Source organism: Coenobita brevimanus, chromosome 55, assembly GCF_032717465.1.
Source record: "Coenobita brevimanus isolate Jiangsu-jjx chromosome 55, ASM3271746v2, whole genome shotgun sequence".
NCBI lineage: Eukaryota > Metazoa > Arthropoda > Malacostraca > Decapoda > Coenobitidae > Coenobita > Coenobita brevimanus.
In genome coordinates this window covers 23902190-23920668 of record NC_137008.1, presented here as the reverse complement: position 1 = coordinate 23920668, position 18479 = coordinate 23902190, and positions in this window count along the sequence as shown.

Below are 18479 nucleotides of genomic sequence, written 5' to 3'. Positions count from 1 at the left end.
TGCTGAAAACGAGGGTCATAATTGGCTGAGCTACTTACATGTGAAAAACTCCTGGCGAGGATGTTAGCAACGTCCACAGGCTCGTCATAGATATTATTATTTACTTGCAAGGTGGTGACTGGGAAATATGGGCCTTTATTATTTAATATTCTTATGGTGGACCAGACTTTACGTAATGGTGTTGTACGAATCACCGTGGACACAAAGGACCGCCAGGAGTCACGTTTGGCCCTTCTTATTGTTCTCCTTGCCTCAGCCCGTGCCTGTTTGTATGCAATAAAATTTTTCTCAGTGGGCTGACTATCAAAAATCCTGTATCTCCTATTGCATTTTCTTAATGCTTGTCGGCAATCCGGCGTCCACCAATGTGCTCTATGCTTCGCATGAACTGTAGAAGTCTTGGGAATAGCAGCCTCAGCTGCGTGTAATATGGATTGGGTTATATTTTCGACCTTAACATCTATGGTCTCCCCAGATATATCTAAATTGGCGATCCTTGAGAAGGATCCCCAATCTGCTTTCTTATGGTTAAATTTTGGAGGTGGAGGGTCTGAAACAATGTCGCGTGTATAAGAAAGACAGATGGGTAAATGATCACTTCCCAAGGAGTCGTCATAAGGATTCCATAAAAAATCTTGATGTGTACCAGGGGAGGCCAAAGATAAGTCAATGGCCGAAAAGTTACCAGTACGATCATCTACACGAGTCGCTCTACCATCGTTCAGAAGACAGAGGTTGGACTGTAGTAATATGTCGGCTACTTGCTCCCCACGACCATCAATCCTCAAGCTACCCCATTGATAGTGATGGGCGTTAAAATCGCCCAACACTAACTTATTCCCAGGTAGATGTTCCACTAGTGAATTTAAAGCATCACTATCAATGGGGCCATGTGGAGGACAGTACAGAGAGCAAATAGACAGATACATGTTATTAAATTTTACTCTGCACGCGACCACTTCCAGAGTAGAATTTAGAATCACTTCCGTTTGTGGGTGTGATTTTTGTGTGTAAATGGCAACTCCGTGACCTTCATATCTTCTATACGAGTGGTAGTGTCTGAACTGTGGAGGATCAGGATGATCCTCCAGGTGCGTCTCCTGTCAACAAACAACGTCTGGCCTGTGTAGTGAAAGCAAGATAGCTATATTATGTAACTTATTCCCAGTACCTCTACAATTTCACTGTAGTATTGTGAATGCGGCAGTTTAAGATTTTCGAGGGTGGCCAGTGTGCTTAGTCTTTTTATGCCCCCCGCGACCAGGCAAGTGGCTACCGGGGGACCTATCCCGGTGCTTGTTTGTGGAGATCTCCATAGTCTCCCAGATTCCATCGAGGAAGAGCTATTCTTTCTCTCCCTCGCTGGACCAGGAGCAGGAAGGACATGAGGACGTGACTGTTTAGTGAGGGTGGTTAAATTAATCTTGTCAGACTTGTCGGGCTTCGATTTTGGCCGCACTGACTGCGAAGGAGCAGCGGCAGCCTGAGAGTATGAAGTGGCAACAGGGATGTCCGTCAGAGAGCTGGGTCGTACAGGAGGCTTAGACTGAGAGGTAGGGCGTGGGGCATGAGGAGCGAATGTTAGGTCAGTCTGTGTTTCAACGGTGCACATCACGGGACGGGACACAACCGCCGATGCATAGGAGATATTAGGCTTGGGAGTTGCATGCAACTCCTTCACCTTCTTCCTTGCATCGTAAAAGGAAATGCCCTCGGTTGCTTTCACTTTGCAGACCTCTTTCTCCTCCTTCCACTTGGGACAAGCCCTCGAGGAAGTGGAGTGAGCATCCTTGCAGTGAAAGCAGCACTCCGTCTCAGATGTAGTGTTCAGCAGAATGTCCCACAGTCGCGCACCTACCACACACTGGCTGGGAAGCCCTACAAGCCTTTTCATGATGCCCATAAATCTGGCATTTTAAGCAATGCAGGGGGTTTGGGATGTATGGTCTGACATTAAGAATTTCATATCCAATTCTATTGTTGGAAGGTAAAGCAACTTTGCCGAACGTTAGGACAACTGTGGCGGTCTTCGTCTTCCTGCCTTCTGAGAATCTAGTTATGAAACGTGTCTCTATAACATCCTGCTGAGCAAGTTCCTGTACGATCTCTTCCTCCTCCATGACCACAAGATCTCTGCAGGTGATCACACCTTTGCAGGAATTCATGGAGTGAGGGATCGTGGTCTGAACATCATAACAATGGAACTTGCTCAGTTTTAGCAAACCCTTTACCTGACTTGAGTTCCTAGTTTTAACGAGATCTCCACTCGCAAGTTTTTTCACTTGTTCCACCTCACCTGCACACCCATCAATCACCTTCTTGATGATAAAGGGATTGAGGCTGGACAGGGGAGTGGGACCAACGGCATGGATCTGTACAAACTCGGCGTTTCTAAAATCAATGTCAAGACGGGTACGTGTCTGGGGCCGTTCAGTCTGGGGGTAGTCAGTCCGTGAGACAGTCGGGGGTCGGTCAGGACTACCTCCCCCCCTGAAGGGGAGGGAGGCAGCAGTGGCGTCCGCCATAGAGAAAAACGACCAAGGGAGAAATTGCCCGGGGAACACACACCTAATCTGAGATTACCCTCTCAAACCACTCTCGGGAGGACGCGCCTGTGTGTAACTCACACCACAGAGCGATCAGTGGGGGGTACAATCCAGAGGTGAGTAAGCAAAGGCGATCTCAGTAATTAGATATAGACACCTACTATATCTACTAAGGCCAGGGAGGAAAATTAGGTCTAGCTAACCTAACTTTATTAAAAAACAGCCCTAGTGGCGAGAAAAAGAAAAAGCTAACGCCGGTGAGGCAACCCTGCAGCTAGAGGAGAGATCAGCACACGTCCTTTCTCTCTGCAACCATCCATCAAAGTCCCTATTAATCTTGTTGCCTTATTGCTGTTATATAGCTAAGAAAGGGGAAGTAAGTACAACAGGAGTGAATTAAACAGAGATACTCGTAGTAAGGAAAGAATGGAAACTGCACCAGAAGGACAAAATAAAATAACTACAAAAGGAATTAAGAAAGGAGAAACAAATACGTAAATAACAAAAGTGGAATAAATAAAAAAGATAACGAAAAAGAAAGATATAATAACGAGAAAGAAAAAACAGAGGGAAATAAAGAAAAGAATGTTCGATGTTGGGATGAAGGTTTGAACCCGATTCAGGTGTAGTTGAGTCCCAGGCCCCTCCACCTTACTTCACCTCGCCTCCTACCTCTCTTGTAGCTTATGATGATGCAATATAATGCCCAGGTCTAACAAGCTGATGCTGCTAATGGAGGTGACAGTGATGATGATGGTGAAAATGATGATGATGATGTATTGGTGGTGATGATAGTGAAAGTGATGTAGATTAGTTTTGGTAAGATGTTAGCTTTACGGATATTAATGATGATGATGATGGACACAAATTCGTGATATAGGGTAATCTGCCACCAGAGGTCAGGTTAATCGCTCACGTCTACCCCCCCAACTCCCCCTCCTTACCCCCACCAAAACACTGATTTGTTAGGCGGTTGGATCGGAGCTATGAAGCTTCGCTCACTCTCACGTCTTGCTGCATGTAATGTTACTTTCATTTATCTTACTATTAGGTGTATTATCAAGTGCATAGATCCATCTTCAATTCCATGAGAAGTGATTATATCGATGTTTTAGCAGATTTCAATACAATGACCTTAATGTATAGGGTCTGGTTTCCAAATAGTTATCCAACGTGTTGTAAGCGATAGACTAAAATCCAAGTAACAGTTAAAAGTTATATGGCCAGGTAAGTCCCTCTCTTGCCTTGTCATGTGGACAGCCACATATACACTCACCTACTTATCCACGTACCCACTCAACCCATCCAACGCAACCCACAGACCTCAACCCTGCCACCCACCCACCCATATTCGTGGATAGACTCCTGGAGTGAGGTGGCGTGAAAATCCGGCCTCACACTCGGTTTTCTGCTGCTTTCTGGTGGGGCGGGGAGCTGGGTTCTCACTGTAATTGGTTTCTGTTTGCTTCCACTGGTTTCTGGTAGTTGGTTTTTGGTGGGGAAACGTTTCATGTTAAAGTCGAGAGGGAATGAAAACATTCAAACATCTGTCCTAACCCAGCACACTTCCATAACTTTACTAACTCTACAAACATCTACGTAAATTTTAAATAAAATGTTAGTACCATAATGTCATATATCCTTACTAAATTAAGTCATACACACTACTGAAGTCATACATTGCAAAATTACACGTGATTCCCAACCCTCCTCTGCCCCCAATCCCTCGCCTCCCCATCCTCCACACTGAGTTACCAGACACATGAGGTCTGGCTGCTGATTTACAGTCACCCGTCTCACACTGGTACTTCGAGATGAGGATAATGCGGAACTTTCGCTGACTGTACCTTGCGATGCTGTAATGTAGTGACGATTTTACGTAATATAGTTGAGTTTGGTGGTCGTAATGATGATGACGATGATGATTACGGTGGTGGTGGTAGTGTTTGAATTTGTGAAAATGATTCAGGTGAATTATGAAGATCGATATTTCTATATACCCAACTTGCTTCCTCCAAAGAAAAGGGGGGTAGCCGAGACAGGACAACACACTCCCAATTTACTCATCCACACACATACATTTGTTCGTATCTTAGCCCCAAAGAGAGAAGAGAGATGGTAATGATGAATTTATAAATGATGATGATGTATATAGCGGTGGAAAAGGGAGATGTGTTGTTGTTGGAGTTGCTAGTGGTGGAGGTGATTGTGGTAGTGGTCGTGATGATGTTGATGATATACAGTATGTCATAATTCATGGTAATAGAGTTACTTCTTCTCAATTCCTCTATTTCTTGTAGCTTCAGATGTATTATTAGGGAGAAAGCAAATAGGAAGAAAAAGGAAGAAGTGAAAAAAGATATAAAGGAGAATTAGCGAAATAATAATAAGAAATTAATAAATTCAGAAAGTAAATAAAAATGATGAAAATGGGAAAGACTAGGAGACATAAAGGGGGCAGTAAAATGACTGTAAAATTATAAAGGGGAATGGAATAAAAAATATGAATGACATGAGTACGAAGAAAGGAAAGAATAGGAGATCGACGAAGAAATTGAAAACAAGAGATGGAGACAAAACGGAAAAAGTAAAGAGAAGAAAATGAAAAAATAAGGAAATGAGGAACTGTGAGCTGAGGTTCTGACTCCACACGCCATTATTAGAATCCCAGGGCGTTCCCCCAACATCACTCCTACTTCTCTTGTTGTTTAATTGCTGTAATATAGGGAAAAATGACGACAGAAAGAGATAAAGAAATGAAGTGAGTAAGGTAATGAGAAAAAGAAATGAAAGAAAAATCACGTAGAAACAATCAATGGAAATGAAAAACAAAAAGGGAAAAAAGAAAGGACATGACAAGAGGAAGAAAGGGAAAACATAGAAGTAAACTTAGAAAACTGGCAAAAAAGAACGGGAATGAAGCAACACGTGATATAAAGGAGAGGGACAGAGAGAAAGGTAGGAAAACATAAGAAAATGAAGCATGAATGGTACAGTGTTAACTCAGTTCACTTGTACTAGAGTCCCAGGCCGGTCCACATTACAGTACTTCATCTCGCCTCCTACCTCCACTGTAGGTTATGATACGGCAATGGAGAAAGAAAGAAAGAGGGAAAGAAAACTAGTAAAGGTAAGGTAAAAGATGAAGATAGGAAAGGGATAAAAACAGTAGACGGAAGTACAGGAAAAAGTAGATAAAGAAATACGAAAGGAAGGAAAGAATGAAAAAGAGCACCGTAATGACAGAAAACGAATGAGAGAAATGAGAGAAGAAAATGAGATTGAGAAAAATTATTAGATGAATAAAGTGAAGAAAATAAAACTGAGTAAAGAAGAGAACAGATGCTAGGAGATGGAAAACAGAAATTATAAGAAACTGGGATGAAGAGAAGATAATAAAGGCGAAAGGACTAAGAAATTAGGATGGGAACAGAGAGAAAAGAAAGAGTGAACGAGAGAACAGAAAAAGGGACAAAAGAAGGAAAATTAGAAGTGAAAAAATTAGCTTGGATAAAAAATAAAAATAAAAAGAAGCCTTCCTGGGGGGTGTGGATCGAACTGGAGAAACCTTTGTTAGAATCATAGGCCGCTCCACCTTACTTCACCTTGGCTCCTACTTGTCTTGTTGCTTTATTGTTGTAATATAGTGAAGAAAGGAAGCGCACACACACACACACACACACACACACACACACACACACACACACACACACACACACAGAAATGAGAACAAGAATGAAAGAAAACTTGAAATAAAGGAGAGAGAGAATACATAAAATAAAATTAAGAAACTTATGTGCGATTATAAAGTAAAATAAAGAAAAAGAGAGAATTAATTAATTGCCAAGAATGGGCGATAGAAAAGAAGAAAGACATGAGAAAAGGGGGATGAAAAGAATACAAAGAGGAGAAAATAATAAAGGGGAAAGGAGAGAACAAAAGAATGGAAAACGAGATAACAGAGCATAAAAATAAAAATGCAGAAATGGATATAAAAAGACAACTATAATAGACGTCAGCGTCGAACTCGGACACCTCTATCAGAGTCACAGGCCGCTCCATCTTACGTCACCTTGGCTTTTACGTCTCTTGTTGTATCGAGGTAATATAGTGAAGGTAGGATGCAATGAGAGAAAGACAAGGAGAATAAAGAGGAAACGAGAAAGTAACAAAGCAAAAAGGCAGGAAAAATTGAAAATGAAATTGGAAGTAGGAAAAGGAACTGAAACGACAAATGAAAAAGAATGAAAGAGAAAGAAAATGGGAAATGTAGAAAGAAGGAAGAAAAGGAGGATGGAATGAAATGAAGAGTGGAAAAAAAAGGAAAAGGAAAGGACGAAAGAGAGGGAGTAAAAAATACGGTATAAATGGTAAAGCAGGTAAATCAGTACACCTGTAGTAGAGTCCCAGGCCGCTACACCTTATCTAGCATCCTACCTCTCTTGTGTACCTTGTAATGCTGTAATGTAGTTATGATTTTGATGCAATATAGTTGACTTTGGTGGCGGTAATGAAGATGATGATTACGGTGGTGTGGTGGCTTTAGTATTAGTGAAGATGATTTGGGTGAATTTTGATGCCGGTAATTATAATTATATAAATGATGATGATGATCATGATGAGGATGTTTACAGTGGTGGAAAAGGGAGTTGTGTTGTTGGTGGTGGTAGTGGGGGAGATTGTGGTGGTGGTGATGATGATGATGATGATGATATACAGTAAGGAATAACTGATTGTAATAAAGTTACTTCATCTCACTTCCAGCATTTCTTGTAGCTTCAGATGTATCGTTATGGAGAAAAGAAACAGGAAGGAAAAGAAAGAAATGAAAAAAGACAGAAGTGAGAAATAACGAAATAACAGAAAAGGAAATCAATAGATTCAGAAGGCAAATTTAATAAGTATTGAAAATGAGAAACAGTGGTAGACATACAGAAAACACTAAAAAGGAGAGATTATCAAAAGTAAAAAGGAGAAAGGCTTAAAAAATATGAAAGACAAGAGTACGAAAAAAAGAAAGAAAGAAAAGGAGATCGACGAAGGAAATGAAAACAAGAGACGAATGAGACTAAACGGAAAAAGTAAGGACAAGAGAATGAATAATACAGGGTTTGACGCAGAAGAGTAGAAAGGAACCCTGACTGAGTTGAAGTTCGGACTCCAGACGCCTTTTTTAGAATACCAGGACGATCTTCCTATATCACTCCTCTTGTTGTTTTATTGGTCTAGTACAGTGACGAAAGACAGCAAAAAGGAATTTAAAAAATTGTGTGAGTTAGAAAACGAGAAAGAGGAATGAAAGAAAGAAAGTCAAGAGACAGTCAAAGCAAATGAAAAAGGCAAGGGGAAGAAAGAAAGGACATGGCAACAGGAAGGAAAGGGAAACATAGAAGTAAGCTTAGAAAACTGGTAAAAAACAACGGGAATGAAACAACACGCGAAATAAAGGAAAGGGAGAGAAAGAAAGGTAGGAAAACAAGATAATGAAGCATAAATGATACGTTGTTAACTCGTCCGCTCCACCTTACTTCATCTCGCCTCCCATCTCCACTATAGGTAATGACACGGAAATGGAGAAAAATGGAAAGAAGGAAAGAAAATAAATAAAAGTAACCTAAGAGGAGAAGACAGGAAAAACATGAAAAAAGAAAAGACAAATATACAGGAAAAAGAAGATCAAGAAATACAAAAAGCAGGAAAGAAAGAATCTGAGCACTGCTATGACAAAGCGAATGAGAGAAATGAGAGAAGAGAGAAAGATTTAGAAGAAGTATTAGATGAATACAGTAAAGATGAAAAATGTAAGTAATAAATAAGATAGATAATAGGAAAGGGAAAAGACAAATTATAAGAAACTGGGATGAAGAGAAGATGACAGAGGTGAAAGGGTTAAGAAATTAGGATGGGGAAAGAGAGAAAAGAATGAATGAAAGAAAACAACAGAAAAAAGGACAAAAGAAAATTAGAACTTTAAAAAAAAGAGTGGATGGATGAAAAATAAAAATAAAAAGAAGCCTACATGAGAGAATGGGTTGAACTGGAGAAACCTTTGTTAGAATCGCAGGCCGCTCCATCTTACTTCACCTTGGCTCCTACTTGTCCTGTTGCTTTATTGCTGTAATATAGTAAAAAACTAAGAAAGGAGGGAGAGAGAGAGAGAGAGAGTATTTCAAGAAGTTTTGAATGCTGGAAGAAATGGCTAAGAGAGAGAGAGAGAAAAAAAAAAAAGAGAGAGAGAGAGAGAGAGAGATAATCTCAGTTGATGGCATGAACTCGGTACACCTGTAGTAGAGTCCCAGGCCGCTCCATCATGCTTCTTCTCACCTCCCACCTCTCCTGTAGCTTGTGATGCTGGAAGGAAATGGAAAAATACTGGAAAGAATGAAGAAGGAATAGAAAGAAAATGAATGAGAGGAATTAGAAAAGACAGAAAATGAGGTTGAAAGAAATGAGTGAATGAATACAAGGAGGAACAAAAATGTGAGGAAAGAAATGGATAGACCATAGGAGGTGGAAAAAAGAAACTATAAGAAACTGGGATGTGGAGAAGGTAATAAAGGCAACAGGATTAAGAAATTATAAAGGGAAAAACAAGAAAGAGAAAAGAAAGAATGAAGAACAGAAAAGGAGTAGAGAAGTAAAATTAAAAAGTAATGGAAAGGTAGAATGAAAAAAATATAAAAATAACAAGTAGTGCCAGGCACAACACAGCTCGTCCGACAGCAGTTATTTTATTGCTGTAAAATACTGACTCGTTTCTGCCATTTTGCATCAGTGCACAATTAAAGTCTAAGGTAATGGCCCAAATGTTTTCAAGTTAAGCCCCCTGAATATCCGTGATCTTGCGAATGACCTTTCAAGGTTACTCAAGGTTAAAGGTCAAGCTGCCAAATGAAAGTTCATATGAGACTTCTTATATCTTGGTAATAGTAAATATCTCTATATTCAACGAGTTTTGAGTTATAGCCTCCTGACTATGCATGACCTTGAGTTTGACATTTTCAAGGTCACTCAAGGTCAAAGGTCAATGTACCAATTAAAAATCTATATGGGAATTCCTATATGTTGATAATGGTAAATATCTGTGTTCAACCATTTTCGAGTTTTACCATCTGAATATCAGTGACCTTGGGTTTGACCTTTCAAGGTCATTGAAAGTCAAAGGTCTTAGTGCCAAATAAAAGCCCATATACGAGTTCCTGTATGTTCCTAATAGTAAATATCTCTATCTTCAACCGTTTTCAAGTTATAACCTTCTGAAAATCCATAACTTTTATTTTGACCTTTCAGGGTCGCTCGATTAACTTCAAAATTTAATCACTTTCTTTGAGGATCATTGCTCACATATCCTGAAAGTTTCATGTAAATTCATCCAGCAGTTTCTCCGTAATGTTGCTAACAAAGAAACAGACAAATAAAAGAAGAAACTCTACCAAAAACAATAACTCATCGGACTACGTCCTGATGAGGTAAAAAGAAGCCTGTGAGCGGAGTACGGGTCGAACTGGAGAAACCTTTGTTAAATTCTCAGCCCGCTCCACCTTACTTCACCTTGGCTCCTACTTGTCCTGTTGTTTTATCGCTGTAATATAGTTAAGAGAGAGAGAGAGAGAGAGAGAGAGAGAGAGAGAGAGAGAGAGAGAGAGACTGATACACAGACCATACTGTCCCTGCGAGGCGGTCCGGCCTTAATACTAATACAGTGCTATAATTGTTGGAGCAGGACAAAAGGAAAGCACAGCAGAGAGCTCTCTCCCCCACCCTACAGACCCTCCGGCATTTGCCGTACAGGAAAAAAGAGAGGAAATAATACCTTGCTGGATTGAAAAACCTCCTTATGAGAGAGAGAGAGAGAGAGAGAGAGAGAGAGAGAGAGAGAGATAAAAAACTTTAAGGAATAATTTAAAAATGAACATGAAAAACAAAAGGGAGAGAAAAAGTAAACCGCTGAAAGAAAAGGAAATACGCGAAAAACCGAAGCTGAGAATGAAGGACATGACTAAACCAAAGTTAACTGCAGAGGATGGAGATAAAAAACAGGATAAAGAACCTACAGACTAAAGGGTGAAGGTGTTAAGTGGGTACAGGTGTAGTAGAGTGGCAGGCCGCTCCACCTTGCTACATCACGCCTCCTACTCTTTATGGTGATGCTGAGTATGATGGTACTGATGAGGGTGATGCAGGTCAGTTCTGATGATAACCCAACTTCATCACGCCTCCTACATCTTTTATAGCTTGTGAGACAATACAGGAGTACGTAGCAGCACACAGCAAGTACAGATAACAGGAGGCCTATTGGCCCATAACGAGGTTATCTGCTAGAGAAGCACCTGATTCGAAAGATATAGCCAAGGTGTATATGAAAACCGTGGAGAAGAGACGAAGGCTTTCCTCTTCAACCCACATTCTCCGGATAACGGCAGGGAACAGACAAAAATAAAATGACTGTCGGTGAGAACAACCATGCATATTCCATAGATTAGAAAAATAAATTCAGTCGTTCCTACAGTGACTGGTCTATAATTCTGAGAATAAGAACCTATAAAGTAGCAGGATTCTCTCATCTATGTCTGCAATAAAGTCTTGTATTGGTATTAATTTCAATGTGGTTGAATACATTATGAAAAATAGTCGGAGACAGTGACCACTTGGAAAGGATGCAGAATGAAAAACAGACTAGAAGAGTGTATGTGACTGAAGTGGAAAGGGAGACTGGCAGGGAAAGACTAAGGATAAGATGAAAGAGCGGAGCAGAAGAATGTATGATAGAAGGTGATGTGAGTTGGAGAAAGGGCCGCCCAACGGTAGGGGACAGGGCGAATTGGAGGAGGAAGCCTACGAAAGGTACTGGCGCCAACCCACCCCTGAATCTCGTCTCTTTTATGGCTCTGTACGGAATCATGCCAAGTGTGTTCTCGCTATACTATGAATAATTTCATTCGCACTAAATGCTCTGAACTCTCTTGATTGAAGTTATTCCTGCTCGTTCTGGCGCCTTCACAAAAATGTTTATAACAATTTTGCTGCAACGTTCCTCCTTCCTGCAGACTGTTTTTCAAGTCGTTGGTAATAATAACTCTTAGATCTATTCGTCCTTTTCGTCTGTTAGCGGTATGTGGAAAAATGGGATATCATAAAAAAGAAATAAAATAAAAATAAAACTGATGTAAATATGGAAATACGGGAGAGGAGTAAGAGATAAAAAAAAAAAAAGGGTAAAGAAAGAAGAGAGCAGAATGTCCAGAAGAAAGAAAGAAAGGACGAGAAAAAACATGTGACTAAGAAAGAAGGTAAACCATAAGAGTGTGAAAGAAAGAAAAAATATGGGGGAAAAAAAAAAAAAGTGAGGGGAAATATTGGAAAACACGAACTGTAAAGTTAAAAAGAAAAATTGGAGGAAAGAGAAACATACAGGAAGATGGAGTAAAAAAAAAGTAGGAGGAAAAATGCAAGCCGTGAACTCAATACATCTGTAGTGGAGTGACAGCTGGGTTGGGCTTCTTTTTTCTCGCATCCTACCTCTCTAGCAGCTTGTAACGTAATATAATAGTGACTGAGTGGTTCTTATAAAGGATCCTAACTTTCTTGAAGCTTGTGATGAAATATAATGGTGACTTTCGGTCGTACTTATAAAGGTCCTAAATGTATTCAGCCTGTGATGTAATATAGTAGAGAAGAAAGAAAAGGCGAAGGAAAATGAAAGACAGAATAGGAAACAAAGGGAACCTCAGTGGAAAAAGGAAAGAAAATGGGATGACAAATAAAAAAGAAAGAGGAACCGTCAAGATTACAAGTCGAACGCAAGACGCTTTTGTTGGATTCTCAGGCCTCTCAACCCTACGTTACCTTGACTCCTACTTCTCCAATTGCCTTATTGCTGTTAAATAGCCCAAAAAGGGGAAGAAAGTGTAATAGGAGTGAGTAAAACAGAGAAGGTAAGAAAAGAATGAAAAATGAAACTGGAGAGGAAAATATAATTACTGAAAAAAAAATTGAGAAAGGAGAGACAGATATGTAAACAACAAGAGACAAATGAAGAAAAAGATAAGCAAGGAAGGAAGAAAAGGAGAACGAAGAAAAGGGGGAAATAAAGGTAAGGAGGCTGGATGTTGGGGTGAAGGTTTGAACCCGATTAAGGTGTAGTCGAGTCTCAGGCCGCTGCACCTTACTTCACCTCGCTTCCTATCTCTCTTGTAGCTTGTGATGATGCAATATAATGTCCAGATCTAAGAAACTGATGCTAGTAGTGAAGGTGACAGTGATGATGGTGACGATAATGATGATGATGTGTAGGTAGGTGGTGATGATTGTGAAACTGATATAGATTATCTTTGGTAATATGTTAAACTTATGGATATTAGTGATGATGATGATGGTGGTGGTGATGGTCTATCTATCTATCTATTGCCAGACGCCTCAATCCCGTTTAGGGTGGCCACAAACAAATCGCCTCCAAGTCGCCCTGTCCCCCGCCATTTCACTGCCCTGCTCCAAACTCACACCCCCCTCTCTCATATACCTCTCCACTCCATCCCTCCATCTCATCTTCGGCATAACCCTCCCTCTTCCCCCTTCCACCTCACTCACATACACTCTCTTCGTCAGTCTTTCACCCTCCATCCTCTCCACATGGCCAGAGCACCTCAGTGTGTTCCTCATAACGCTTCCCATCACATCCACATCCACACCACAACGCTCCTTTATATCCTCATTCGTCAGCCTGTCTCTCCATGTGACTGCACAGGCTCCTCTTAAATAACTCATTTCCACTGCTCTCACTCTTGACTTGTGTCCTTCCAACAACGTCCAAGCTTCACTTCCGTACGTTAGAGTTAGTATCACAATACTGTCATGTAGTAACTTTTTCACTTCCATGCTCTCTTCCCTGTTTCTTATCACTGCTTTCAAAGAACCAGCAACATTTCTTCCCTGCTGTACCCTTTCAAACACTTCACCCTCCAAACCTCCATCGTTACTCATCACACTACCCAAGTACTTAAACGTACTCACATTTTCCAATTCCTCACCATCCAACCTCACTGTACATTCACTGACTTCACCTCTCTCAAAGACCATCACTTTACTCTTCCCTACATTCACCTTTAGATTCCGTTTCTTACACACTCTCCCAAACTCATTCACCCAAGCCTTGCAGCTCCCCTTCGTCTTCACTCAACAACACAGTATCATCTGCAAACAACAGTACAGGGAGTTTCCAAACACTATCCTCTCTCACCAGGGCCACTCAACATCCAGTACCCTACCTTGTACCTCTTTTATTACCCCATCCGTGTACAGATTGAACAGCCATGGAGACATGACACATCCCTGTTTCAACCCAACTTTCAAAGAGAAAAAAATCACTTAGTTCACCATCCACACGCACTGCAGCCTTCGCACCATCGTACATACTGTTCACAGCATTCAACAACTTTGCATCTACTCCATATATTCTTAACACTTTCCACAATCCTTGTCTATCCACCCTGTCATATGCTTTCTCCAAATCCATGAAAGTGATGGTGATGGTGGTAAATGTGGTGATGTACAATAGCTTAGTACTGATGACGATAACCTTACTTCATCCCGTCCCTTACCTGTCAGGTAGCTTGTGATGCTGTTATATAGTTGACAATGAAGAAAGGAGGAGTAAGAGAAAGTATCGCAGTAAATATGAAACTAAATGAGAGAATAAAAGAAATATTAGGACGCAGAAGGATATAGAAGTAAAAAGAATGTCTGAGTTAATAAGGGAATTATGAACGAAAGGACGATAGGACAAAATAAAACAAAAGAACCATTAAAAAAATATATAAAATTTAAGAAAAAGAACAAAGTATTTGATTAATTGTAATAATAATCTTTTAATTTTTCTTGTCTACTTTTTTTTTCTCATAGAACGAGAGAATGGGATTTAAAAAAAAAAAAAAAGGAGTCAAGGGGAAGGAATAAAGATAAAAAAAATGAAAGAATGAAAAAAGAGGCACAGGTTGGTGTTGGATCGAACTCTTGACACCTTTATTAGAGTCCCATGTCATTCCACCTTCCTTCACCTTGGCCTCTAGTTCCCTTGTTGCTTTATTGGTGTATAATAGTGAAGATAATTGAGAGGGAAACAATAAAAAAAAAAACAAAGAGCAGGAGTAATGGAAGGAGAAAAAAAAAAAAAACAGGAGGAATGACCAGGAGAAAGAAATGTGAAAAAAGAAATAGTATTATATTAGGAAAGATACAGAAAGATGGAAACTTTGAAAGAAATGTGACTAGATAGACAAGAATGAAACAAAGGTGAAATATACAGTAGAAAGAACGAAATAATGGGGGAAAGAACGAGAATGAGGTATAAATGACTGCGGTGGATAATGATGACGATGATTAAGATGATATTCGTAATGCTGAGGATGACGGTGATGATGATGATGTAGGCCAGTGTTTATGACGGCAACCATACTTCAGCTCACTCCCTTCCTCTTATAGCTTTTGCTTCTGTAATAAAACTCGCTTAAAGGCCAGAAATGAATTACAATTCGGGAACTGGTGGCCCGATAGGACTGGGAATTGTTTTCGTCTTCAATATAGAGCATTATAACTGCACTTTGCTAAAACAAAAATTGCGCCATGATGTGCCTGTTTTTGCTACATTACGGAACTTGAATGCCAATACAGAAAGTGATCCGGCTACAGGTCGCCAATCCCAAACGTCTGGAAATGAGTCATAACTCTGGAACGGTGCCCCTATTGGACTGGAAATTGTTTTTCTTTCAAGTTTTAACTTTCTAGCGTACCTTCCTGTAACAAAGATTGCGCTACAATGCGCCGTTTTTACTGTGTTACGATAACAAACGGAGAAAACAACCAACCAACAAACATTATAGAAATCGGATCATTATAACATAGATGAAGGAAGAAAGAAGCAAGAAGGAGAAAGATGAATGGGAATAATGAGAAACATATCAGTATACAAACAAAGAAATACCAGGCGAAGGAAAAATGAGCTGATCAATAAAGTAAATGCCAGAGAATCTGAGACAGGAAGAAGAAAGCAAAAAATAAAAGCAGTTGAAAATAACATGGAAGAGAAAGCAATTTCAAAGAAAGGAGAAGGCAAGAGGAAAAAAGGAGAAAGAACGAAAAAAATGAGCACAAGAGAAACACACACACACACACACACACACACACACACACACACACACACACACACTCTCTCTCTCTCTCTCTCTCTCTCTCTCTCTCTCTCTCTCTCGAACGTTAATCCTGGATACGGCCTTGGTTAGACCCTTCACTCCCATGACGTATTTATAGAGCCTGGAGCATCTCTGGCAGCGGTTCTGTCCGTCTGTAGCTGACGATTTTTGGATGCCAGATGTTGCACTACCGTAGACCTGAGAGACGAGTGAAAAAAACGCCAAACCACACCACATCACACCACACCACACCACACCACACCACACCACACCACACAACACCACACCACATCAAACCGCACCACACAACATCACACCACACCACATCACAGTACACATTATCATCCTCACAACACACAGCACAGCAGAGAAATTATCACCACACAAACCCAGCCTCCCACACCACTACACACCAACGGCATTAACCGAGGGGCCCTGTAACTCCAGCATCTAGTATTTTTGGACTTGTATATTTCGTTCTTGCTGCCTCCTGATTGTTTTATTCAGTTTTGGGGAGATGTTTCAAACTCGACACGTTCATTATAGCCTTTACTTTCCTCTTCACTGCGAGAGGCTTCCCCAAAGCTTAGTAACATCGCCAGGAGGTAGCATTTTATTCAAGCTAAAACACGACGATTTCATTCAGATGAGAGACGTCTTAAAAGCGAACGGTTATGAAGCATTGTCGTTAGTTCCTCCTGTAATAATGGTACAACTGGATTTCTTTTTTACAGTCTACTGCTGACGATTTGGTGCCACTAAAAGAAATCGTATCAGTCAATGAGTTATTAAACATTTTGCCTCCTTACCTCCCCTTCTCCCCTTAGAGGCTAAGACACGAGTAAATGTGTGTGTGTGTGTGTGTGTGTGTGTGTGTTGGTGATTGTGTCATTCTGTCTTGGCCACCCCCCCGTTACAGGAGAAACTGCCTAGGTATATAGATAGATAAACCTCTGTTTATATCAGCAATATGGGGAAACCTGTGTATATCTTTTTACTTGTTTACATCCATCACAACACTGCCGCTGCGTGCATCGTCTCCCACGGTTAGAGGGTGAGTGACATGATTCAGAGTTTCACTGGGGTTCATTTACTGCCGGAGTGAGAGAATGACCAGAGTAGCCACGTACCAAGTAATGTTTGTCTGTGTTTTATTATGTTCTGATTATACTGAAACCTCACTTTAACTCTTCAGTATGATGGCCTCCTTTTATGCTATTCTTCCTACCCTCATGTGATTCTGTTTACCTGAAGAAAGACTTACTGACCTTGAAAATATTGTTGTGGCTTTCATTTACTCCTGTACTAATTAAAAGTGTGCTTTCCCAGCTGAACAGAAACGTCTTCCAAGAGTATGAATATGTCAAGGAAATAAGTCATGTAACTCAAGGGACAGAAGAGAATTATCTTTGCATAATTCTATAATTATCGTATCCCTTTAGCTCTGCTGGTCACACATCAAAGCCTCCACTACGATTACGTCATATTTGTAGTAATCCTGCCATCAGTGGTGTAGGCCCTAGGAAAAAAAAAAAAGTGCGGCTATGGTTCATCAGACTTTATACTAATTCTTTTTCCTTGTGTTATACTCACAGACTTACCACACCCTTTGACAGTAGCTGCCTAACATTGGCCAACCGGTCCATTATGATGATGATGATGATCATGTTGATGATACCATCGTAAAATTGGAATGTACTTCATTCCTTTAATTTGTCACAAAACCACTAGTACTGTATTCCATTTTTTTTTATATTTCATAGTTTATGGTATTGTTATCATATGAAAGAAAGTGAGAAAAGAAAATCAGGCGTAAAAAAGGAAACAGGACAAAAATGATGTGCAGAACGATAAGAGTATAACACAGAAATGACAAAAAGAAAAGGGAAGGGACAAAAGTAAAAAGGAGGCCAGCTGAGGCACAGAGAGAGATAGAGAAAAAAAAAGAATGAAACAAAACTTCAAATAAAGGAAAGAGAGAAAGATTAGATAAAATAAAGAAAATTAAGTGTGATTTAAATAGTAAAATTGAAAAAAAAAAGATTATTAATAAAGTAAATGTCAAAGAATGGGTGATAGAAAGCAGAAAGCAAAAAGGAAAATGGGGTGAAAGGAATATAAAAAGGAGAAAGGAATAAAGAGTTGAAAGCAGAAAGAAAGAGGAGAAAGGAAAGAACAGAAGAAAGAAACAGAGATTATAGAGTATAATAAGAAAAATGTAGGAATGTAAATAAAAAAATATAAATAAAGGAACCGTCCCAGACGAAGGGGTCGAACTCGAGACACCTTTATCAGAGTGCCAGGCCGCTCCACCTTACTTCACCTCGGCTTCTATGTTTCTTGTTGTTACATTGCGATAATATACTAATGACTGGAAGGAGAGAGAAAGACAAAGGGAATAAAGGAGGGAAAGTAAAAAAATAAAACAAAAAGCAGGAAAGAATGGAAAGGAAATTGTAAGGAGGAAAAGGAACTGAAACGACAAAAGAAAAAGGAAGAAGGAGCAAGTTGTAAATGTAGAAAGAAGGGAGAATGGAAGGATGAAATGCAAGGAAGTGTGAAGTAAAAGAGAAGGAAAGGACGAAAGGGAAGGAGTAAAAAATAAGGTATAAATGGTAAAGATGTTAAATCAGTACACCTGTAGTCGAGTCCCAGGCCGCTACACTTTAACTCGCATCCTACCTCTCTTGTGTACCTTGTATTGCTGTAATGTAGCTATGATTTTGATGCAGTATAATTGACTTTGGTG